Source organism: Larus michahellis, chromosome 3, assembly GCF_964199755.1.
Source record: "Larus michahellis chromosome 3, bLarMic1.1, whole genome shotgun sequence".
NCBI classification, from domain to species: domain Eukaryota; kingdom Metazoa; phylum Chordata; class Aves; order Charadriiformes; family Laridae; genus Larus; species Larus michahellis.
Genome location: NC_133898.1, coordinates 31102202 through 31128650, shown reverse-complemented (window position 1 = coordinate 31128650; position 26449 = coordinate 31102202). Strand labels below are relative to the sequence as shown.

Sequence of the window (26449 nt, the reverse complement as noted above, 5' to 3'; positions counted from 1 at the left end):
TCCTGCCCAGAGAGGGTGAATCTGAGTCCCATCCTGCTGATAGAGTCTGTGACGCTTGGTTTATGGGTCATTAAGAGATGAGGGTGTTTCTGTGAAGGGGATGCCGAGTGATGGGGTGGTTAGGAGCCACCGTATTGATGGCTGAGGCAAAAAGGTAGTCATCACATTTTCCTTGTAACCTGGTCATTTGGCATAATGTTATTTTGGAAACAGATTAGGTTGTGGTTTTCTACAAGTTGGCTATTAAAATAGGGACACTATCTTGATGGGAACCAACACGAGCCCTCAGCCGGACACAGGAAATGAGCAGACTCATTTTTCTTTAATTCTTTTTATCCCAGATCTCCCTCAGCAAATGCCCAGTGAGTTTTTTGATTTTGCTTACGAAGATGCTTTCTCTGAAGTCAATGTGTCATTATGCTATGTTGTAGTTCTCTCTTCCTCTCTATTATAGAAGTTGAGTGCTGCTTCTGTCCTGATAGCTCTGTCAGAATGGGAACACAAGTTAAGGCGGTAGAGAGTTAAAAAAAAAAATAAATCCATTAATTAAAATATTTACATTGGAAGCTGCAAAACATTTACTCTTTGAGTAAAACAAACTTCCCCATTGTTCTTGTATGATTGCTGCAGTTTCTCTGAAAATAGCCAGGAAGAGGTTGTGCTCTGAGGAATTTTACTGGGTTGGCAGGGGAATTGGAGGGTAGGGATACTCAAGTGGTCTCTTAGTCAGTGGCTCTCTTTTGTTCAAATCCTTCTGTCACATGAATAAAAGATCTCTTTTTTCATAGAAAAAACAAAACAAAAAGAATCCAAAAAACCCCATAGTGATGGAAGTATATTGTTACGTTATTCTGGTAATGCCAAAAAATAAACGAGCGTCGATAGAAGACCAGACAATGGTATTCACTGGATGAAAGGGTTATTTTTAACACTTAAAAATGTACATTACTGTACACTTAAAGAAAGTGGGGGAAAAAGAGAAGCATCCCAGAGCAGGCAGTTCGGACCCTGGCTCCCAGGCAGCCCTCCTGGCTGGGCACCCGTGTGCCGCCGTCCCTGTTTTGCTGGCAGGGAAATGGCACCGGAGCACGGTGAAGGACATCACCTTCCTGTGGCACTGAGCACCTGTGGTTCCTGCTGGGGCCTGTTGGCATCGCGGCTGCTCGGCATCCAAGGAAAAGGAAGCAAGGCTGCAAATCAGGGATGTCAGGCCACTACAACACAATGTTTTCTTTGCATGTAGTTTTGTACTTTAGGCACAGGGATACTCTTAGTAGCAGTACTACAGGAAAAGTAAGCATATGTGAAAACTATCTGCTTCAAATCCTTCCATTCCTGCCATATCTCCCCCCAGATAACTGGATTGAAAAATTGAGAGTTGCTTTGGGTTTGGTTTTTGTTTTTATTTTATTTTTTTAACAATAGTATTCTCTCATACAGTGTGCTGTTTCACTCCTGGATATTTCTGGCCTCTTCCAGCCTGGCACTGGACTAACAGGCTTCTAGGGCTTGTGGGCAGGACGCCGAAAAAGCTAAAAGGGTGTGTGGAGGAGTTGGTTTGTTTAGTTTTTTAGATCCTTGATTCAAATTTCTCACTCCAGCCAGCCTCTTACTCTTTTTAAAGACGGGAGGTCTCTCTTCTGCCCTAGTGACTCACAGACTGGCTGGATTGCAGGTCATGTCTCCTTTTCTTAATGGTGCCACGGAAAAGTGTTTGTTCAAGCCTGAGTCTATCGTGACTATAAATTTTATTGACAATTCCAAGGTTGCAGTTTTGTTGGTTAGGTGTGCGGTACTCTTTCCTCTGATCCCAGGTATGCCAGGCTGCGTCATGTTTACCTATATTATAAAAACATCTTTGTTGCCTTGAAAGGTTGGTTTGTAAAGGTGTTAAGAAATTAAATGTACTTGTTCAGGGTAGGTGTCACGTAAACTTGTGCATGAGAGCTTTGTTCCATCCATTTCTTGCAAGCTTTACTGCATTTAAGAAAAGTTGTATGCTGACAGTTTCTTGGCCTGGAGATAAAAGGTGCTGCGTAGCCAGGTTTGACACACTGATAGAAAATGGTCTCCATGATGTATAACACCACTGAGATTATTTCTAGCCATTACCACTGGTCTCATTTTACAACCATTCACATTATGTAATTTGATGCTCATTTAATTTAATGAGAGGATGCTGCAGACTTATTTATGACTCGGCAGGGCAACCTGTACGCTTTGGCCACCTCCGTTATCCTTGCCGAAGGAGGAAGAGCGTGTTTCTTACAGAACATGTTACAGCATCTTTAATACTTTTACATGCAGGTTTCCCAGATTGCTGCGGACGGGCGGGTGACTCGCCTGGGGCATAGATTATACTGCAATGGCAGCAGAAGTTTAACTTTTTTGCTTGAACTGCTTATTAGTGTTCTGTTGTAAGGTTATCAGGCGGTATTAATGGACTTTTCCTTTTGTTACAGATGGAATTTTATGACTTGCTGGACACTGAATAGGACAAGGACATGCGTCTTATGAGGTAAGAAAGAGCAAGATAAATATATTCCTACACATAACAGTTTCACTGGCTTGTTGTTTGGGTTGAAGACAACTGTTTCTTTCCCTGACAGAATGCTGCAAATAATTGAGATACTTATTTTCACATCGCATCTTCCTCTGACCAGGTTCACCCTCTGATCAGGGACCATCTCTGCTTCTGTCCCAGTCCTTTCTCCTGGTGAACTGATGTACAAAGTCCAGAAGACAAAAATGTATGCCTTTGCAGTCATGGGAGCTAACAAGATAGGTCATACTTAACCTACTATTTTAGAGCTTTAAAGTAACAGATGAGGTAGAGCAGTTTTTGTTCAGTTTTGAGATATTGCGCACGCACACACACATGCGTGCGCACACACACCACACCCCCAGACATTTGAAAGGTAAAAAGATCTTTGAGCTGGCTTTTTTTTTGTTGTGAGGACAGAGCGTATATGAGTAGAAAACCTCTAGGTTTGAGTTTGAAATGAGTATTTGGCGTCACTAATATGCTGAAGGAAGATGTAGTTTTGCTGGGGTTTTTTTCTTCTTCTTTTTTTAATAGTATTGTTTTTAAAAGGCAGTGTTTAGAAAGGTACTTTTTTCTCTTTTGGTTTCTGGTTCAGAGGCTTCAACTGGCAGAGAGGAGTAGATGTCTCAAAACTCTTTGGTGTTTGAATGTGTTATGCCAACACCTAACAGCCAAATGCAGTAATAGTATTACATGGGGATTGTCACTGTCTTTCAACCCGTGATCCACCCTGTGGCTGTCCAGCTCTCTCACTCATGTGTTTCATTTTGTCTCCTCTGTCTTCCTGAGCTCTCTGCCTCAGAGGCCTTTACAGGCCTCAAAAATCCTTATTGCTCTTTTTGGCAGTTGGTTGGAAGTGTAGTGGAAACAGCTAAATGCATCATACCATTGCGTGAGCACCAGGACTAAATTACTTTTTCCTTGGCTTCAGAGATTTAGCTCTTGTAGACACTCTTGAAGGTTTTGTTTTGGTGTTTTTTTTTTTTTTTCCACTTGAGTTTTGTTTGCTAAGTAGAGTTACTCTTTGGAGGGTGGCTGCCCAAGCAAGAACTGAAAACTTTGAATGGTTCTTGGCACTGTGTGGAGTATGCAAGAATCAAAGACTTGCTTGCTGCTTAGGTTTTTTTGCAAGTGTTAGGCGTTTTGTCCATTGAAACTACCCTCTTTCATGCCACTGTTGAATCGTGTTATGAATATTTTATTTAATGGCTTACTCTCTACCCAAAGGTGGTCTTGTATGTATATAGTTGGTAAAATACAGCTCTTTGGGTGAGAGGTCTGGCAGTCTGCAGCGCTGTTACACAGAGCATCTCACATGCATACCTTGTTTGTTGTGTAAACGAGCTTCTTCACTTGCACGTGTTCGAACCGGTCTACCTGTGCTCCAAGAAAGGGTAATCAAAATTGCTTTCAGGACTTCTTAGAGTGTATTCAGCCCGACCTGCACCGGCACCCCTCCGCACGCAGGCAGTTCAGCTGCCGTCCCACCGCACGCCTGCCGCCGGCACGGCTGGGGCTGGGGGCTGTGTGGTGCCCACTGCCGCATCGCCACGGGCGCCCATACGCTCTCCTTGAAAAGCAGCGTGGCCAGGGTGGTACAGGCAGAGATGCTTGTGTTCAGGCTGGTTTGCTTTAGCGGGGTCAGTTGATGGAGAAGTGTATCTGACTGGTGTCAACGCAATGCTGGGGACTTTTGGTGTGCACGTGGGACAGCACTTCTGTCGTACTTATTCAGCTGCCACTGTTTTCCTAAGATGTTGTATAATATATGTGTTATACATATGTATGTATAATATATGTATTATACAGTGTACATATATTGTTTAAGTTCTGTTCTGCAAAGTGGATACTGGTAAATCGGTGTGCTGTAACGTGGGCAGCTCTTGTGGCACAGCAGCTGGCTGCTGTTGTACCATCCCTCACGGGGCAAGCGAGCTCTCTCCTTTTTTCTCATAAAACAACCACCGAGGAAGCTCTCTTTCCGGCAAGTTCTGCAGCTTGAGGCCACGACACCTTCTCTCGCCACAGCTTTATTGCCAGCCCTGGGGACATACAAATGATGAGCCAGATCCCTAGCAATTGCGGGACTGGCTTTAAAATGAGATTCTGGGAGGAAAAGTAGCACTTTCCACAGGCTCTCATCTTTCTCCTCTAGCAGGAAATATTATGTCCTCATTTTGTGTGATACCTTCTCAGGGCTGAAATTAATCCTGAGCTATGAATGTGTGTATCTCTTTCTCCTTTCTCTGAGAGGGCTTTGTTTATCCCTTCCTCAGCAGCCTGGGCTGGAGAAACACCACTGTCCCACTCCCAGTCCTTCTGTGTCCCAAGAAGCGTTGGTCCTGGTCATGCTCCTTCTCAAGGCTGCAGTTGCCAGGTGTCCCTCAGTGTTTCAACTGTCCCTTAGTACCATGGTATCAGTGTTTTTTGTTTTTTAATTTTAACCTTCTGCTCCCTTTCTGTGTTCCCTCTCCTCCTTTACATTTGGATTTTCATCCTTCCAGGCAGGTGTCTGGATCCTGCCCCAAATGTGCCCTCAAGTCCTGTATGTGCCTCCTGTCCATGTTTTCCCTTAGTTGCTTACAGTTTTCATGGACGTTTCCTGACCCGTTCCCTGCTGTTTCTTCTTCTGGGGGAGTACTTCTGATGCACTCGTGTGTTTCTTGCTGCTTTTGCAGTTGAAAGGGTTACTATCTTTTAGTCCCATTTAAAGCAACAAGGGATAGTCCAGTCTGTGCAGGGAGTAATCTTGTTGTAGTCCTAGGCACGGTGACTTCCTTGTAATGAATGGCTGGCCTTTGGGATCCATCCTATTGGTTACGTGACAGGGTCGAATATTAAAAAAAAAAAATAGCTCTTTTAATATGCTTGAAGCCTAATGATGAAATTATGAGGCTTGGCGAGCTTGTAGCCGTGTTGATAGGTGCCAGACCTCTCACCCAATATTTTCTTTTCCTTCCCTCGTATTTCCCTGAGCCTTTATCTTACTTCCTTCCAAGGAACCCGGGGCCCTTGTGAACTGCAAGTCAAGTTTCACACAAAGTCTGCCCGATAGCTCGGATCATAAATATAAAATCATTCTATAAGGCCTAATCTATTTTCAGAGGTATGTTTATGAGATAGATAAAAATTACTTTGATCGCTGAAACGGCATTGTGTCATTTTTGGAAGGAAATGACGAGGAAGTTACTGTTATCAGGCCTATTTTCACCCGCTGCTAGCTTAGACCTGACGAATTGCAGCTCCAAGGTCGCTTGACTTAACAGTTCCAAATTAGGTTGCCAATTAATATTGATTATCTGAAAAACAGTAGGTTGATGTATACTCTATTATTAATAGCTGTTAATGCACTTTATAATAGCAATCTGTTTTGCAAACATTTTCTGGTTGTTCTTTTTTTAATGAGTCTTGGCAGTGAAAACCCCAGTTTAACACATGCAGAACTGAAGTAACTTGTTGAATTGTTTGTGTGTTTTTGCATTTTTGGGTGTGTTTTTTGTTGTTGCTTTTTTACTGGGAGTAATACTTGATTTTGATGAGACCAAATTGAGGCAAAGTCCAGGAATTACTTTGGTCTGAACTGGTACAATGTAGTTTCTTCTTGTGTTAGTGCACCTCAGCGCAAAGCTCTTGCATCACTGCTAGATGAGTTTTAATAACTTCCTTTGACATTGCCTATGAATATTTTTGTCTCCACAGAAGCCATCTTAGAAAAACTTTCTAAATAAGAAAGCTAATTTGAATAAAACAGTAACAGGTAATTTGAGTTCCTTTTCTTGTGTTATTTAGCTGTTTTGTCACGATATGTGGAAAGTACCTGGAAAGCACAGGGAGAAAAATGGGAAATATCTCATGCATAAGGAAAAGCCTCTAGATAACAAAGTTGGGGGGGGGGGCGGGGAGAGGGGAGGGGAATACCTGTGTGAATGTAGACATCAAGGTAAATGCTTTTTCCTTTTCTTTTTCTTCCAGAAAATTTGAATATTTGCACAATCTGATGTTGCAAGTTGTAAATGCTTAACACTTCTAAAAGAATAAATTACTTCAGTGCCTGAATGTGTAGATAACTGTCAGCTTCAAAGGATCAAGTGAGTTGGAAGGAATGTCTGGAGAACTCGGTATAGGCAGGTACCAGGCAGAATATAGAAAGCAGGGGAATACATTTAACTAATTTAACAGAGGCCTACATGTAAGTTTATATATATAAATTAAGACTAATCACGTTATGAAAAACGAATTTCTGTGGTTCTGCTTTTAATGTAAAAGTGGAATACTCACTTCCCCCTCCCCATCTCTGTTACACTGTGTTTCTCAAGCTGCTTGTTATAAGAATTGTGCTGCTTCTGTAAAAATTGAGATGGAAAATTAACCCATTTAATACTTTTCAAACTACCCTTATAAAAAAAAGGCCACCTTTCACTGTAGAATATCCTTGTCATGAGTTGGCTGGTTCTGTGAGATGTAAGTAGCTTTGCACTCTTGACTAAGCAAGTAAGAGAAACTGAAATCAGCACTGTAAAATGTGTATTACAGCTATAGGGCTAAGATGGAAAGAGCCATTTCAGTTTTTGCTTGAGAAATGAACTAATCTGAAGTTCCCCTCAGAGCATGTAAAGCACAAACAAGGAGGGGTGTAGTTGAGCATTGCAGTCTCCAGGGTGCGTGTTGCCTGTCTTTCACCCCACCCCACTCCATGAGCCAATGCACGGTTCTAAACTTGACAAAAACTAATAGCGTGGATGACTACTTAGGGTTATTTCTCTGATCCAGGTTCTCTAGGCTCCCAACAGACACGCAGCCACAAGGGGAGCATCAGGGCAGCCCCTGGGGGTTGCAGCTGCCCCTTTGGGGTGGATAGCACTGGAGCAGGTCAGCAGGGTGAGGTGGGCATCGCTGCTGCTGCTCATCGCCTACCCCACCACCCTGGCTGGACGCACCCTTCTTTCTTCCTTTTTCTGATGTTGGTGGTGGGACTGGAGCTCGGAGGCATGGTGTGGGCAGTAGGTGACCCTCTACCTGGTGAGCGCGCAGGGTACCAGCTCTGCGGCTGCGGGGTGGCCGCCAATTTCGGTGCTTGAAAATAGCGCTGGCAGCCAGGAACTTCTAACTGCAGCTCTGCTAATGAGTGGTGTTGTGGTTTTGGGCAACTCCCTTGGTCGTCTTTGAGTCAGCTCCCCTGTCAGTAAAAAGGGGATGATGTTCCTTTGTGACTTACTGTTGAAATGATTACTTATTGTGTTTCCGATGCCAGGGTCCTGCCATGTATTGTTACGATGGGTAAGGAGAGACCTCTTGGCTTTTGTTAAGAAACCCTGACTCCAAGAAGACAACAGGTTGTGGAGACTGTTTTGGGTTTTTTTTCCTGTTAACTTAAAAAACAGATCAGATTGACTCTCAGTACCGAAATGCTAACCACCGCTACTGACCATTTGAATCTTGGCCCACTCTCCTCCCCTTTCCTTCCTCTCTGCAACTCCCTTCTTGACTGTCTACTCTTCACGTTGGAGCTTTCCTAAATGAAATGAAGAGAGGGTGCCAGGCAGAGTTAAAAGGGGAATTTTAGTTGAGGCTGAAGGTGAAATCCTAGCTGTGAGTCTAAGGGTTTGCCGCTGGTGTAGTGAGATAGAGAAAAGTTCTGCCTTTTTTTTTTCTCTGAGATACATTCCGCATGGAGGCTATGCAGTTTCTAGGCTCTGGCTTGCTTGCGAACCTGAGACATGCCAGTAACTTGCTGTTTAAAAAAAAACCAAGCAAAAAAACCCAACAAACAAACAAAAACAAAACAAAAAACCACCAAAACACCAAACAACAAAACCCTCTAAAAATAATGTTGGGGGGAGCCCAGTGAGTCAAAAGATGCATAATTCACATATGCAATTAAACTTCACCAAAAAACCTCTGGATAGTTAAATTCAAGGAAAATATTAGTTAAGGTACCCAATAGTTAAAACAAAATATTACTTAAGGTACTCAGACAAAGCTCTGAGAACAGCAGATGCTTGTTTGCTGTTCAGCTCCCACAAAAAATGTACTCTCTTGGTTCAGGATTGACCTCCAGCTGCAGGTGGTAACGTCCTGCTCCTGTTGACAGCAGTGATGTGTTCGGGAGCCGAGGGCTCTCCCTGGTGCTCCTGTTTGGGTGGTGGGGTTGTATGGGGCAGGCAGCTGTCGGTGTTGCTGCTGGGCGGGTGCCTGTCTGTGGCCCGAGAAGCAAAGCCAGCTGTGACTCCTGTTTACTCTCCGGTTGCCCTCTTGATGCTCAGCCAGCGTGCCTTGATATCACAAGGGCTACTCATAACTTGTGGACTTCATAAACTCCAAGGAATGGGCTTTAATTTTAGAAAACATATTCTGTGAAATACGTTTCACAGGCTTCTATCCCCAGAACAAGCCTCTGGTGTCTGTTCATCCTGTCTGACTAGTGCAGATCATGAACTCTCACTTGGTAGTTTCTACAGTGAGTCCATAACTTCTGTTGCTACCTTTCAGAGATGCCCACTCCTGACTATAAATAACAGGAGATGCGTCCCAGTTGTAAATTACTGTAATTTCCCTCCGGAATAATTTTAGGCCGTTCTGTTTTGTGCAATAGAAATTCTTATGTGTTTCGTTCATGTTCGTAGTCGTAGCGTGGCAGACATTTTGTTTCTCTTTATCCATGGAGGGATGTAATACAGAGCATTGTCTGTGTGTTTTTGTTTTATACAAGTTGCTATGAGTTAAAAAGTGGAGAGAGGAAGATCTGTATGTCGTAAGCTTTAGTGCTCAGATCTGCCATGAGTGATTCTTCTTGGAAATCACTTCATGTTGCTCGTTTAGACATACAAAAATTTGAGCCTCCAGCACAAATGAGCCTCAGCTAGAGCAGCAGAATGGTGGATTGCAGGCTGTTCTGGAGATCTGGAAAAAAGTTTTGAATGCACTGAACTGAGGCTGTGGAGCACTTTGAGGACAAATGACCTTTGATTTCAATATTCTGATGGTGCATGGAGAGCAGCCAGTGCTTCTGGAGAGATGCGCTCCAAGAGGCTTACTGGTTGAAGCTACCTAAGTGCAGAGATCTGTATTTCTGAATGGATAGCGTTGCTGCAAAGTGGGGAAAACGTTAACGCCAGAGGAATTGTACAGGGTTTTGGTCAGCTGGATGAGACAGAAAGTGGTTCTTGAGGATACTGCATTTTGCAAGCTTGCTGTCGGTGAGTTTCTGAGCATACCACACATCAAATCAATCGACTGTAATTATGTACAGTCCGGCAGAGAAGATTAATTCTGAACTCTTCAAAACACTTTCCTCTGCCCAGCAGCATCTTTTTGGGGCCTAATTTTGGCTAATGTATTCTTTATCTTCTGAGTAAATTTTGGTAGAGACATTTAGCCATTTTGTCAGTAAGTCACTGATAACCATTATCCTCTTCAATAAGCCAAATACGCAGACTTTTAAAACTCTTGATATAAGATGTATTTTCTGAATCTTTAGCTGTTCTTGTGGTGTTTTCTTTTCTGAAGTGAATAGACCAGAAATGCATGTTGCCCTTACTGTTATTGTTCTTTAGATAATACTCTCCTTTCCCTCCCTGCCTTGCCTTATACAAAATAATGTTCTTATCCGTCCAGAGGCTACGTTTCCTTGCTTCGCTGCAGTTTCGTGCAGGAAGTTTAGCATCTAGATTGTGTCTGCCATGACCCCCAGTCTTTTTTACAGGATCGTTGCCTTCCCAAATGCAGTTCCCTAAGGGTAACTCTCACGGTTCTTTTTTTTTTTTTTTTTTTTTTCCCCCCTAGGATTTTGTAACTTTGTGTTATTGTTGGATTAAAACCAGCTGTTGTTCAGATAAACTATACCTAGCAAAAAATACACTTTACCAGAAAGTAACCGGATTCGTTTTTTGCTTACTGTTGCTCCAGGTTTCATGTTCTCTGCAGATGACAAGAAGTGATTTCATATTTTCTTTCAGCTTCCTGGTAATGGCAATGGACGGCATCCCATCAGGCCCTTAAAATACCAAAGGAAAAATATGAGAGGAAGTGGGGAACATGGTATCATTAGAGATAACACTTAGAGGATTTTGAATCCCTAAATTGAACTTCTTGTACTTTGCAGTTTGGGTTTATGTGAACATAATTACAGCTTTGAATTCTTTCTTTTAAATTTTGCATGGATGTGGGGGAGTAGTTGTTTTGTTTTTGCTAAGTAGCATTTTTCTAGAGAATTGTATTCGTTCCACTTGTGTCCTTTTTCTGAAGGTAAAATTTAATGTTGATACTTTTTTTGGTCTAGTTCTTATATGAGATTAAGTATCAGAAAATTGCACATTTACCATCAGCTAATAGTCAAAAGGTAAAGTCTCGCAAAGACTTGGCTAAAACTAAATGAATAGCTCTCAATTTCCTGTGGGTGGGTGTTTTTTTTGTGTGTGTGTGCATACACTGCTTACCAATAAGGAATAGAGCAACTTTTCTCTTCCGCGATAGCTATGTTGCCAGCTTTTATTCTGTTGAAGTAATTTAGTTAAACAGGAGGAAGAAAAAAGTTCATAAATTGTTGAAAAGAATTTGCCTACAAAGTGTGCCAACAGGGTTGGGTCTGGTTTTTGTTTTTCCTCCTCCATTTTATCAGGAGGAAAAAAACCCCAACCTTGTTGCTCTAGTACTTCATTGGCCTTTTGCTTTCTAATGCTGAGCCTTAGCAGTATGCTGCTTTCATGATTTATTATAACAGTTGCCTGTGAGTATGGTATTTGAACACACCCCTTCGAGATTAAAAAAAGCCAAGACCTTTACTTTAATAGGGATGTTGTACACAGCCTCATCTTACGCATCTCACTCTGCCCATTTCCGAAGTGACTCGTGTAATCTGCTTAGGGCAGCGTGGGAAGCCTGTGGGGACTGGTGTAACGGTGCCCTCCCACCAAAGCCATCTTCAGATGGCCAGGGATACTCCACATTTGGTCTGTCTGTTGTAGGCTCAGATGAATTTTGCCTCTAATAAATATTAGTTGTGTCACTTTGATCCTGTGCATTGCTAGTTTGAAAACTTGAGTGTTATTCTAACAATTGCCTACTTTTCCTTCTACAAACAAAAAGTGTACACTCTCTGGCCCTTATCCTAGTCTGTGCTATTAAAAAGAGACAAGCAAATGAGTACACTTGACAGTGTCCCACTTAAACTTCCTCTGGATTTCTTGAATAGACAACTTGGAAGAACAAATTATCTCCTGTCCTTTTCCTCTCTGCTTTCTTCTGCTGGCTTGCAGCTTAAAATATCCTCCCCTTTTGTAGCCTTAAGAGGGGGTGATGATGAAGTCTTCACGAGAAGTGTTCTCTGAAGTTGAACTAGTTACACCATCAATCCCACTAACAAAACTCAATTGAAGTAGAGCTTTTTGACACAATGCTAGGAGGGTATCCAACAAGCTTTTACTGATTGAAAAACATGAAAGATGTGCTAGGGCTGTACCTGTGCAGCTTGCCGTGTAACTTTTTCCTTTGGTCTTTTGGATGAACTGTGCTTCCCTTTTCTACCAAGAGCAGCTGTTGGAGAGCCATTGCGGGCTGCCTGGGTTATCTCTCTAGCAATTGGTAAATGTGTGCTCTGTATGTCACTTACTTGGAGAGACCTCCTGTTGTTCCTCTGTTCTAGTTTGAGGGCTGGAGCCCGATGAGGGAGTGTTCTTGTTTCTCTATTTCCAGACGTGGCATGAGGGAACGAAAGGGATGAGATGGTATGCTCTGAATACCCTAGTGAGGGGTGGAGTCTTCAGATGCTTTGTGGCTCTGACTACTTGAGACACAAAATGAGGTGAAAAATATTGTTTAATTTAGATTTCAGCAGGTACTTAAGGGTTGTCTGTAGGATAATCTGAAGTTCTGTCATTGGTTTCTAGTGAGACATGTCATTGCATGAAGTTTGAGTAGAAGTAGCAATGGCCACTGTTCAGCAAAACCATAGCTGGCAGTGGTTAGTGACAAGGTGTTCTCTATCATTAATAAAGCACTTTTAATAAACAAGGAAGAGGGCTTTGTGTCCAGATGTCATGTTGATGGATCATAGTGCAAGAACCGAAACAAGTAATGCTTTTTAAGCACTAGTGAGTCATATATAGTTAGGAGCTCCCATGCTGTTGGTCATGCAAGACAAGTTCACATTTGCTTAGCCTGCCTTGCTTTCATACATGACTTTGGTTTTCACTACTGATTAAATTTGAAATAATTTCCTTATGTTTTCAGATGTTGACATAATATTAACATGTTAATCCTTTTCTGGTTGCTTGTCCTCTGTTGTATATGTTTATATTTACTTCTTATTAAATAAATAGTATTATGCAATTACATAAAAGTGTATCTGAAGAGCAATTGAAGGAGAGGGAGAGACTGACCTTCTGTGTTCTTTCTCTCCTGTTTAAAACAAATTGAGACCTATGTGATATTTTACTAGCAGTCTCTTGCTTATCCAGGGAAATTATTTTTAAAGACCAGACCCTGAGAGTATTCTTTTCATTTGGAAGGGGTTAACATCAGCTTCTCATGTTCAGGCAGTGTGGCTGCTATCTGGGATGTAGAAACACAGCCATACAGGTTGCTGGTGGTGAGGCTGTTGTTTGTGTAAGTAGATTCCTCAGCAGGTGATGAACTTCTTCTTTAATGATTTAATTACTTAATCTCAGGAAATCCTTGGAAAAAAGATGTCTGGGAATTTCTGCCAGAGACTTGTATAGGTGTGGTAATAGAGGAGGAAAGGGACGACTTCTTCTGAAGTTAGATGTGGGGCAGGAAGCACTGGAGCAAGTGTAGGCCAGAAATGCTGAAATACAGAATGAAATTGGGGAGGCGGGACACGAGTTCTTGTGGTGGTTAGCCCAACAGCAAGTTGCTTTAGCCTGAGCGTGCCTCTCAGTTTCCACCTGTGTGAGATGAATTATAGTATGTGCCTCAGAAGTACTGTGAAGGTGCTAAATTAATGCTTTCAGTGGAAGATCACAGGATGCTTTGAATAAAGCTTTACAGAGTGCACAGTGTTCTTACTATTAATACCAAATAGTTTGTGTGTGTCTCTTAAATGACAAGGGAAATGAAATGTGCCAGATTTGTGAAGCTAGAGGAATGTTTGCTCGTTATTTTGAAAGAGCTGGAAAGTGCAGATGGAGAAGGGAAGACTGAAATCTAGGTATGGAGGAAAAAAATCCCATGGACCGTCATCATGGATGTGGTTTTGAAATCCTTCATCTTGCTGCCTCGTGTCTGTAAATCAACTTTGTAGGTGGCTGAGTGTTTCTGAGCAGGGTGAGAGAGAGGAGAGCGTTCACCAATGCAGCATAATGCACAGCAGAGGAAGCTGCTGCTAAAACTCTTTATTTGAAGAAAATGTGACAAACCAGGAACTGCTATAGTCCTTTTCTTAAATAGGAAATACACGCAACCACAAAAGACAAGTGCAGAGCTAAGTGACTGTCTGGAACCTCTATTAGAAATCTGAAGTTACAAGAAATGGTCTCTTGGCCTACTTTGCTGTTTGGATCATGCTTCAAAAGCTGGAAAAAGGGCCAATATGCAACCCACCAGCGGAATAACAATTAGTGGCATTTTAAGCTGCATGTCCACAGGAGGGTTGTGGGCTTTTCAAGTGATGCCTTTTTCTGCCCCGTTCAGTGTCACTGAGATGCAGACACTCTTCGTGTTGGGAGGGGAACTTTGCTGTCCTGCCCGAGCTGTCCCCTTCTTCGGAGTGTCTCAGTCTGCCTTGCCCAGGCTCCACTTCGCCACCGCCGCAGGCTTGAAGTGGGCGTACAAAAATTACTTGGTTCACTTGAAGCCGACTCACAGAGTACGGGAAAGACTCAACGTCGTCTCAGATGGCTGGAGCTTCTTGCTGATTTCGGTTATTTTAGTTGGTAACAGTGAAGTGTGAACTTCCTGAGAGCAGGTGAGAAGTGAAAGCCCTGCCTCTCCCTTGCTTGGGATACTACCACGCTCAGAAATGAGGAAATTGCTACCCTTTAACTCTGTGATGGAGGTCAAAACACAAAAAAAACCCACCCAAACCCCTCTTATTCAGAGAAGTGAGTCCTCAGCTTGGCTATTAAGGAACAGCTACGTGATGAACGGGACGTTATGATGGACGAGTTGGCCGCCTGTTCTCAGTTCTAACCAATGAAACACTTTATTTTTAAATGAGCTCCGGTGGCTATGCTCTTGGCTAATCAGTTAAATATCCTAGGGAAGGCTTTGTGGCTAGTAATTAATTCTGGTAATTAATTCTGCTGTTGCGCTAGGGTTCAGCAAATGACTGCACTGTTTTTACTTAAGCAATGCTAACCTGAGGAGATGTGTTGAAAGTTCTTTGACCTTTGTTAAAAAGTTAAAGCTCTATTAAACTTTAGCCTAGGAAAAGAACACCTTTAGGTCTACGTTATGGTGTTTCCATCCCCTAAATAAATCCATGTGGGCAAAGCAGCACTGAGTACTTGGGTCTGGCATCCAGACCCCTGCTATTCAAGGGAATCCCCTCATGTAGGCTGCAACATCAGCTGACATCAAGCTCCATTGCGATGGTGGGTTCAGAGTCTTCTGCTCCTCTTTAGGCATGCTACTTTTTCAGCACGCTGTTGCAGTGCTGGTGCCGTTTGTCTAAAAGATGCGGTTCTCTTAGTCTAGAAAAGCCAAAGTAGTACAAGTAAATTGGTATTTTTGTCTATAAATATTGCTGCTGTTTAATAACGATAGGAATTCTCCTTCTTGAGCTGAAAGCACAAGAAGCACTATGTTCTGACAAGTTGTTCTGACTCAACTTCAGCCATAGTTTTTTAATAGTGATTAAATGCTTTATTGTATATGAAAAACAAAACAAAAACATTTTTGTGTTGGAACAATGAGTATCTGATATGACAGCATAGAGCAAAAGTTTATTATGCATATACAGTTGAAATAAGTTAACTTGTTTAAACCGTATTGTAGACACAGTGCTCCTGCATTTGAAAAAGTTTCATGACTCCATATAACCATATCAACATGTTTCCATAGTTAATTTCCAGCCTACAATTGTATTATCTTTTGTCTAATGGAACATCATCATATTAAGTAAACTAATAACCATAATGTTAATGTTGCTGATGCTTTATTAGATGCTACATTAAAAAAAACCCAAAACAACAAACCGCAATCCTGCATTTGCTTAAGCAGGGTATGTTTTAACTCATGAAGCTTTTCTGTGAGGGGAAAGTGAAGGTTGCATTTAAAAATACTGTGTCCGCTGCTCAAAATGGACCAGTATACAACAGTGTGCCGTACTGTTGCTCGTGAGGACATCGAGTATACACCCAGTGCTCTTCAGCACTTCTCTGCAAAGAGGAACACAATTTATACTGGGACTTCTGTCACATTTATGTGTGTCTACATGTATGGGGCAAATGGAGAAATAATGGTAGTGAGTATAAATGGATGACGTGGCAACGTAGTTGATTGGAAAGGGAATGGAGAAGTAACTACAAGCCTTTAGTTGGTAGAACTGAGATAATTTTTTTCAAGATCACTGATAATTACACTGAACAAAGTTATTTCTTACTAAATACAAGAACGCCACTGAAAATCAGGGGTACAGTAAGTAATGCCATGTCCTTTGTCACGCAGGGAATAAGCCATGGACTTACTTGAGTAGTGTGAATGCTAGCCCAGCCCAGTCTACCTCTGGACGCGATGCAGAGGGAAGGGCTTGCTACATTCTGGAGAGCAGTTTACATTGAAAGGGAGCTGGGCTGATGGCAAAAAGCTAACAAACACCAAACCCTTGTGGCACTACTAAAAGAATGGATGCAGTCTTTGGATGCAAAAGTCAAATGTGTCCTGTAGGAGTATATAGTATTACCGGTAGCACAGAGTTACTACTGGAATATGGAATCCAATTCTTACGTGCTTGCTTTAGGAAAACATGCTTAAAAAAAAAAAAATTTAGAGAGCTGAGAGATTGATTACAGTTGGAAAACCTGTTTTACTGTTAGAAAAAATTTTTGTTAAATAAAAAGCCTAGCTAGCATGCTTACTTTAAGTGAAGTCTCTGAATTGTATATATCTATAGAGGAAAGAAAGTACAAAGCTCTTCAATTTAGTAGGAGGAGGTGTAATGAGATTGAATAGCTGGAAGTTGAAACCAGATGAATCTGGGCTAGTTGTAACACACAAATTATTAAGTAGGATGAATTACTCACTGAAACAACTCCCTTTGGATCTGATGGATTCTTGATTACTTGCTTGTGAGTTAGAACTATGTGGTTTTAGCAAGAGAAATTATTGCTGATGTAAATGTTCTGGACTTTAACAAGTGATCTATCTGCACGTAGGTCTGTGGCACCCCTTGGGTGGGGGGTCAGAGAGGTGATGGCAATGGTTGGTTTGGCTTTCCGGGTCTGTGAGAGGTGGACAGAGGCCACCTGATGCTGTGAAATGACGCACCTGCCAGGTCTGGTGTTCTTATCTCTTCCCAGTACCATCTCTAGTAGGCTGCTGAGGTTTTCTCTTTCTCTCTTTGACAAATCTGCTGGTTTTTGATTCATGGCTCCAACGGGAGAAAACAGAATTTAATCCTGCCTACCCACGCATGGGGAGAGGGGCATCTGTAGTTAGAGCAGGGGGAGTTCTAAGGGGATTTTGTTGGTTTGTTTTTTCCAGTAGTTGGAGGTTTTTTGTTTGGTTTCTTTCAGAAGGTGAAGGGGGTCAGAGAAATGAAACTTTTCATCCATGCAGGTATCCTGCTGGAGTAAAGAACTGTACAAGTAGAATAGAGAGGAAAATGAACTTAGGATCAAGGGGTTTATGCGATTTTTGCTTGATCTTTTGGGAAATAGGTGAATTTGCACGGGTTGTGGAAAATGAAAAGCTAATGCACTAGGGACCCTCCACTGTTAGATAGGTTTTCCAGATTCATTACGTATCAGTAGCAACTGTTTGGGGGTTTTGGTTTTTGGTTTTTTTTTTTTTTTGGTGACTGCTTGTTTATTCATATAAAATAAATTTTGTCGTGACCTAATTTCAAATAGAGGCATGTTTCTATCGCCGTGTCAAACTTCTGGCACACTTTGTGCAGTAAGTGTTGCCCTGTGTTTCCACAGAGAGACAGAGGTGACACTAGTTGAGTTTCTTGCCTGCCTCTGGATTTGCCTCTTCAGGTTGGAGCAGAAGACACAAGGTAGGGTTGTGCAACACTGCGATGCCTGGGCAGTAGACCCAAGTTGGCAATTTGGTAGTATTTACAGGGGTGAAAATAAAATTCATATGTGCAATTTAATGTCTTAAAAACTGATGAATTGCACTTCTTGTCCCCGCAGTGGCAATGCTTGTGTAGAAGTCTCTACCTAAATTGTGTTGGTGGTGAGGCCTTTTGAGGAGAATCAAGTGTTGTGTTTTAATGAAAATTCGGTGTACTTGTTGCGTTTGCATGTTGTGGCAGAGCTCTGTTTCACCGAGTATGGGGAGCTCTGTGAGGATGGTGGAGAAAATGCCACTGCCTTCACTTCTGACACATACTGGCTGTGAATTATTTATGGTACCTCATTGTAAACGGAGTGTTCTGTTGCATATTTGTAAATAATGAATTCTTTATGACAGGACATCTGTGTCTCTGGATCCCGTGTAACAGAACTGGTTTTCTAAATACACTTTATGATAAGATATCTATCCCTTTTCCCAGGGTGCCCTGTAATATAGTACTTTTGTATTCCTGCTGTATCTGTTATCCATTTTGAGACTGACTCATAAATGATATATAGTTAGATAACATATGTAAAAGTTTGTGCTGTTTCTCGTGAGTTGATGCGGTGTGATGTTCATTTTGTAATAAGAAGTAGGTATCTTTATATGCAAGCATTCTGATTTTTGTGCTGTGTAAAATCAGGTTAGTAGAAGACTTATGTGCCACGTGAATTACGTTTGCTTTTGTAACTTTCCTGAAGAGTACATATTTTTGTAAGACGGTACTTTTTTCTTTTCTTTTTAATTAGTAAGAAGTACTTTCTGGTTACGCCACTGGTCTGTGGAGGTAATGGAAATGCTAAGTGCAGCGTGCAATTCAGAATGGCTATACAAGAGATGGGGGATGATTTGCCTTTTTGGCCCGGTATGTGACTTCGGGGCAAGCCTCTTCCCTTGCTTGTCTGTGCAGTTTGAGTAGGACTCACTTGAAGGCTTGATTTGTGTAGGACCCTCCTGCAGTGTGTTCCCTAACAGGACACTAGCGGAACTTCTCCAGCTCTTCAGGATAGTCAGTGGCAACCCTGAGTGTAAACTGCATACCCTCAGCAAAATGTTAATATTGCCCTTTAAGCATCCAAGCATTGCTTCTTGCCACAGGGTTGTGGAAGAGGCTGCTTTACCCGCTCCTGCCTGCGATTTCCCTCCCATGTGAGCGTTTTGGTGGTGCAGGAGAAGCTGCCACCTTGGGGGATGGCAGATTTGTGACCCACCAGTGGGTGGCTGAAGGCGTCGACCTCGCCTGTGCTGGCCGACCCACCTTGCATAGCTGTCTGGTGAACCAAGCCACTAAAAAGATCCAAGTCAGAAAAATAATTTTCTGCGCAGAAAAGGCTAATTTGTCACCTAGCCTGTTTCAGTGACCTGTTTTTCCACATGGTCCATGGCTGGGTCCTGCTGGCTCAGTGAGGGGGCAGGTGGCAGGGGTCAGGGCTGTAAGCTGTGCGGGGCAGATTGGCAGTGGAGCCCGGGCAAGGTGGGGTGCTGGCTGGCCTGGTTGCTGGCCAGTGTGGTCCAGAGGCATGTTTGGAGCGACCGCAGAGTGAGCAGCACCATTACCATCTTAGCCACGTTTGCTGCGCTGATTGTGATGGGTTGGTTAACAGTGCCACATGGATGAGAAATGTGCCAAGAGGGAAAAATGCTTTAGTTTTGGTATGCTAAAAATCCCAAAGAAATGCTGTATTTTCCTTTTGCAAAGAGGATGGGGAGTCTTCTGGTAAAGTACCTGCTGCATATACTCTGCCTCATCAGTGCATGGTGCCAGCCTGCTCCCCTGCTGTCCTCCCCTCTCCCACCCATCGCTTCTCTTCCTTTTTTCCTGCCCCCCCCGTAATTACTCCCAGGAACTTAGTACCAGTTGTCAGTCACCGAGTTTTGCGGCTAATGTACTTGTAACCCTTCTTAATTCTCTCAAAAAGAGAAAGAAGCTAATGCTGGATGCCCGTCTGCCCCTGCAGTTGCTTAGCAGCCAGCGGGAGGCACCTGGAGGAGCAGCTCGCCCCTCCTTGAATCATCTGCTGAGAGAAACGAGAAGACAGTTATTACTGGTTAGGTTCGTTAACATCTTTTTTTTTTTTTTTTTTTTCTCTCTGTTTCTCCCGCACTCACACACACACTTACCTGCCTCTGTTCTGGAGCTTCTCACGAGCTGTGAGATGGAGTCTCCAGCATTCAAGCAACCCTCACTGCTCGCAGTCTCACGTGAAATAACGTGGTGACCCCCGTGGGCGGCTGTGAGGTCTTAGTCCGCAGCATCGCAAATGTACTGCATAGATGTTTTACCATCTCTTGAAGGAGTGGGGTTGGTTAGGCACTTCAGCTGACAAGGTCGTGGTTTTGCACTTTTTGGCCTCTTACTTAAGTTTTCCATTTTTAGTTGCAGGGTGCTCGGCGCTTCTCGCCACTTTTCCTTGCAGGCTCTGACAGAGTAGCTCTGCTCAATCTTCCTGCAGTAGCTGGAGATGTCTCCAGCTTTCAGCCAAAAAGTTGTGGCCTCTTCTGTTACCAGGACTGGTAGAAAAGGATGCCTGCCCCTGCCTTGGCCATGCTGGTGGCAGGGTGGTTGAGAACCTGGATGGAGGGTGGGCTGTGACCGGGGGAGGCTGGGGTGTGTTGAGTTACTCTGAGGCTGCCCCAGAGAACAAAAACGCACCGAAAACACAGTGGGTGGCTAAGGATGATGGTGTCTGTTGAACTGCCACAGCAGCTTCGGTGCATATGGGGGATGGAGGTACGGGTCTCCAAAAGAGGATGGGTACCAAGATGTCATTTGTAGAACTTCAGCTTTGTTCCAGAGGGGTTTCTGTAAACTTGAGGGGGGAAGAAAGGATAAAGAATGCCTCTAACCCCTGGTATAACCAGTTATCTAGCTCACTGCTTATCTCGCCATGGTTGCAACTGCCAGTGTGATGTACTGTTTTGGAGCAGGAACTGTGTGTCCTCAAAGCGATACAGCTGTGAACCGTCCAGCGCAGTGGGATCCTTCCTTGCTTCTTTCTCCTCTAAGGATGTTTATTTCTGATGGGCACTCTCATTTCAGTGGAAGTGAATGATGCAAACAGAGAAGCTGCTGGCTGTAACAGTTACGCGTCAGCCAGTTTCATGTGTCACTATACTTTTCATTTTAAGGCTGATTCCTAGATAGCCATGAACCTAGAGTCGGAGGAACGCGCACATGATTTACACGAAGAAATGTAGCAGGTAGTACTTAGATTTTCTTTTTAAAAGGCTAATTGTGTTAATTTGCTTGAGACACGATTATCTCAATGGGATTGATTTGTTTAATTAACTCGGGATGCCTGCAGGTTAAATAGTGAGTATAAATAGAAGGACAGTGGGGAATGCATCACTAATGTTTGTATTGCAGAAGGATTGACTCATATGTAAATGAAGTGCTGCAAGCCTGCCAGGCTAACCTAGTTCTGGGGTGGTTTCTAGATACAAAAATTCTCTCATGCCTGTCATGCATAACATGGGGCTTGTACGCTCCGGAATAGGTTGGTGAAGAGTGTACACTGTAGTACTAATGGCAAAAATACCTTGATCCCGTTGTAAATACCTTGCGTGTGGGCGCTTTTGTGAGCACTGCAAAGGGATGGAGTCTGCGGGATGTGGTTTGTGCCGGACCACTGCGATGGCACTGCCCTGATGCAGCCCAGCAGCTTCTTCAGTGTGTCTGCCCTCTCGTGAGAAATCAGTGCAGTTTCTTGTTCCAAATGTCGCAAAGACAGCTTCTGAACAGAGAGGGCAACTACCCTGTAGCTAGCATCCTTAGGCTGAAGCCTCGTAACAAAGCTTTATATGTTCCCTTGTTCCCGGCTTCCTCTGCCTTACTGCGTGAACGTGCCGCTCCATGCTTCTGCAGAGGATTAGGTATCTCAGTGGACAAGTTCTGCAACCCGTGTGTGTGTCCCTTGCCTAGGGAGGGCAGTACCTGATACTTTAACATGTCCTTTGTCCTAAGGTGGACAGTTATGTTGAAGTCCCAAATGGGACATTCTGAGCCTTTTCTGTTAGTGTTTGGTCCTGTGCCATGAAAATCTTAGATCCTGCAAATACAGAGAGGACAGGCAGGTCTTCCTCATCTTTCCCCTACCTAAAGTAACTTGCTCTTGTCAGGAGCTATATAAAACTGTAGTCTTTCTCTGAATCTTTCCGAAGTCTTCGTCATAGCTTGTGGCAAAATATTGTGCAAACTGAGTGCTGAATAAAAATAAAATAAAAAAAGAACAACAGAGCACCGCCACAGAACTAAACCAACTAAACAAACATACGTTTCCTTTTAGCAGCTTTAAGCGTACTGCAGTTTCAAAGATGCCCTTTCTTCTGCATGAGGAGAGCATATAGGAGCACTGCAGTCTTTCACAATTTTTTTTTTTTTATATCCTTGATAATTTATCCATCTCCCATTAGTGTGGTTGCTTCAGACTTCTCCGTCTCTTTCTGTACAGAAATCTGTCTTTGTCACGAATTATTCTTGTCCCCTTTTTCTGAACCTTTTACTACATCTGCTATCTCAAGAAGAGATCAGATGATAAGAGCTGAACACAGCACTCTGATGGAGAACACGCTTCTGATTTATGCTGTGGCATAACAGTGTTGTTGGTCTTATCCTTTAGATAATCATGCGAATGCTTTCGTCTTTAAAATGGAAAAAAAAAAAAAGAATATTTCGAAGTTGTACTTTGCATATCTAGCAGTGTTTTTCATTTATTATTTATTTATTTAGACTTGATTCAAATATTGAGTTGCTCCAGAACTGTTAAACCCAACAATGAGTTTTGAGTGCTTCACATTTTTCATTTAAATGCACTTTGCTTTTTATTGATCTGCAGTGGATTTAATTTGCCCCTTGTCCTGGCCTTGCATGGTTCATCGGCAGTTCTTCCCAGTCTTCTCTGGTTTTGACCAACTGTAAATAATTTTGTCATTTGTGGATTTTCGCTGTTCAGGTTTGGGGGGAAGGGGAGAGGAGGTGTTGCCTTCAAGTCTTTTCAGTTTGTTCAAGAATACATGAAACACTGCTATCCCCGGTATAGAGCTGAGAGCATCTCTCCCTTGATTTTTTTTTTTTTTCTTATTGAAAGCTGTTTCTTTTGTTCTCACGTATTTTCCGTGTCTCTCTGCTGCTTTCTAATCTGCATAAACACTCTCCCTAATAAACCTCAATTTTCTTAGTAGCGTAAAAGGATTTTGCAAAAAGATTGTTTGCAAGTCCAATTCCCAGCTTTTTAAAATCCATACTTATGTTGACAAGCCAAAAATACTCATGAACAGCAAACAGAAAAGTATGGAAGCGTGTATCTGTTGGAGAAGCTAACCTTGCAAAATTGTATCCTGTTGGAAATACTTGAATTACGTGCATCGAGTCTCTATCTCTTCCACCGTCAAGACACTGTTGCTTGAGCCTTTGCATTGCTCATTGTTATATCCTAATCCTTCATTTAGGATCAGTCCATTTGGAATGCAGAGGGCTTTTTTTTTTTTTTCCCTCTTTCAAACTATTTCCAGTGACAGTAATTGCCCCGCCTTATTGCTTGTCTATTTGAGAATTGTGGTTTGGGTTTATTGAGGGAGTTTTGGTTCTTGTAGCAGATCCCTCAGCTCTTCCCCCCTGCCTTCTGCTGAGAAGATTCCCTTTCCATACATCTCACTTGAAGCCAGGATATCTGTATGTGTTTTTGACTGCTTATGAAAATATTGGAGCCCTAGAAGAAATGTCATACTTCTTCCATCTTGCCAGGAGCCCACTGAGTGCTGTTACTCTGTTGTCAAGATAGAGACTTCAACCCTTCTGGTGTTTTAACATAGATGCTGTTTTGCCCTGGCTTGTAAATGTATGTTTCTCTCCTGCTTGGAAAGTGGGCTTTACCAGGCCCTTCACTAGAACTAAGTTTACTGAGTAATGCCAGTTTATCTTTTTCAAGTAAATACTGCAAAGGCGAGTGGTGGGGGGCCTTTGTATCTCGCCATCAGTGATCTCCCGACATCCGTGGTTGTTAGGAGGGGTTTGGTTCCCCTTTATAACATCCCGTTCTGTTGGGGTTAGTGTAAGGTGGGATATCTGAGGATGACTTGAGATCCGTTGAAGGAAACGTTACAAAGAAACTTTCTTAGAGTTTCTTTGAAGCTCAGGAGTTAAGTAATAGCAACACTTCTTCCCAAGAGACAATTTCTGACCCAGTTATATAAAGGGCTTCATTGATGTAAACCAATTTTGGTTCTGCCGAAAACACTGTGGGGAAAAGGCCTTTGTACAAGGTGTGTGTTTTTTATTTGCTTTTTAATCTGTTACCGTATTGAAGTATTAAATAACTTAATACTGCAAGAGCTTATTCTTTCCAGTCCATAGCTTTCCCCGAGAAAAAGTGAATAGACCTTTTCAGAGGCACTTGGAAGATGACGCGACACAGACGTGCAGGGATGCGCACGTGTGCGCGCACACCCAGGCAGCACCCAGTTCAACTTCGAAAGCCTGGGGTGGTGAGGGGGTAAGGAGGTGGAGGAGAGGCAGCACGCTGGTCTGTTTGGAGACTAACACTGTGTATTTAACTTCATAAATCATGAAGTACTATGGTTTTGTAATGTACTTATTTTATGTGTTTAAAAGTGTGCTCAGACACATTAAAAAGATACTTTTTCCAATGCATATTATTTCTGAATTACAAATCCCTTGTGCAAGAAAGACGCAGCATGCTTTTCTACAAAATTACAAGAAGGTTTCTTCCAGACTCCGCAGAGCGATTAACTACAGAAGTTCTGGGCATTATGTTCCTGTGTGTTGTCTCGAATTGGGAAAACGTATCGCTGCGATCAGTGCATTTAATGGCCTCGCAGATTTCTTAAGGATAGGTTCAGAAACTTGTACAGTAGATCAGCATAGCCCAGGTAAGGAAAACAGATTATGAAAGACACATCAGGAGCTTCAGAGGAAATTAAGTTAAAGTAGAAATTATTATTTCTCTTGGTGTGGACCCTTACAGGAATGGAAACTGGACGGAGAAGCAGGTTGCATGTTCTGCAGGCACTGCTTCGGATGATGGAGTACCGGTATGACAAATAGCAAAGGGGCCTGGAGATGGACCAAAGAGTACATTGATTCGAATTCTGGGTTTATTTTTAAAAAGTCCTCCAGGATGATGTTGCGCAACTGTCAAGAACCGTCGTGAATGTGAATGAAAAAACTAGAAGAGGCATCAGGTAGAAGAAAAACTGCCAGAGAACAAAAATGGTCTGGAAAAGGTTCAAGCAAAATGCTTTCGGTTTTCGATATAACAAAGGCTATATGTTGCTGCTCTGGAAGTAAGCCGTGCAAAGCCCCAGCTGTCTTTTTACTGCAGAAATGCGTTTGTTCCTCTGTGGTATTTTAGAAAGCCACATCTTCAAGTAAAATTGAATTTGACTTGCTTTTGTCTTTATATTGTTGATATTGAGTTACCTGCTTATTGGATATGTGCTTGTCATGCAGGCCATCTAAGATGCCACCAAGGGATGGTATCCTTGAAGGACGTTATCCATGTGGTCCTAAAAATGTTATATTCTGAAATGGAAAATGTGTTTCTCCGTATTATTTTATAAGATTTAAATCTTTTTTTTCCCCTGTTGCCCTCACTGAAGTGCAGAAAATAGGTTGACTTAAAGACTGACTATCAAATTAAATTTGTGCATATCTTAAATAACTTTTCACATTGAATCTCTTGAGATTTTTATCTCTGTATTTGCAGAAATGTCAGTGAAATTTATCTTGGTCCAAGATTTCACCATGGCAAAAATCTCAAAAATGTATGCATCCATTCCCTTCACCCTCTTTTTTTTCCAGTTCTACGCCAAGTTGTGCCTCTTCTCCCTTCCCTTGGGTGCCTTTTCCTACTGCTACTTGCCCAGATGAGTTTAGGGTTGGGATACATGGGCACACCTGCTTCCATCAGCCAGCTGTTACACTCCTGTGTGTGTATGGATTTCTATTTGCAGTAAACCAACTTGTTTATCATGACTGGTTTGTAGAGACTGGAGGAGCTTCTTAGCACTACATAATATTCTGTGCAAGGGTAAGTTGTTGCAGTTAGGAATAACTAGTTCATAAAGTAGGACGAAGCTGTTTTTACAGGAAAACTTGCTCTATTTTGCATCTGTTTCTTTTGAGTGATGAGTGAAAAAAAAAAATCATCATTTTTGCTCTTAATTTGTGAATTCTTATAATGTTCAGAAAAAATGTGAATAGAATTTACAAGATTACTGCAAGATTATGCAATGGTCCCATATCTGTGAGCAGTTCAGGGAAAAAAGTCACTGCTACATGTACAGTCACTTAAATATGATATCAGAGAGAGACACTTCCCTCCCCTGCTTCCTGCCTCCTTTTATGTTCTTTGCGATGTGAATATACTAACATCTATTTGAAAGTTATTTTTGCCACCTGAGCCTTCTCCTTCACATCTACCTCAGAAGCAATGCCTGCATCTTGGTAGCGTGTGTTTATTTAATCTAAGGAAGAGCAAAACTCGATCAGATGGCTGCAAAGCAGGAACAATTGTTTGCCTGAGAAGATGGTGGCGTGCGTTTGTTTATCTCACCTGTAAGGTGTTTTGTAATCACTCTTTCCCAGATCCAGATGATCATTTCCGAGGAGATAATAGATGCAAATACTGTGTGAGTTATACTCACATC

General features: G+C 42.4%; 1 protein-coding gene across 7 annotated transcripts in view; it reads left to right on the top strand.

Moving 5' to 3' along the window:
• TRERF1 (transcriptional regulating factor 1) overlaps positions 1-26449 on the top strand; it is a 102483-nt gene that overhangs the window by 27638 nt on the left and 48396 nt on the right. For 5 of the 7 annotated variants that reach the window (XM_074579531.1, XM_074579524.1, XM_074579525.1 and 2 more), the window contains exon 2: positions 2463-2518. The gene's annotated coding sequence lies outside the window, so the exon portion shown is untranslated. Of the gene's footprint in view, positions 1-2462; positions 2519-6540; positions 6634-17167; positions 17721-26449 lie in introns of those variants that run through there. The other 2 variants (XM_074579529.1, XM_074579530.1) reach the window with 2 other exon arrangements.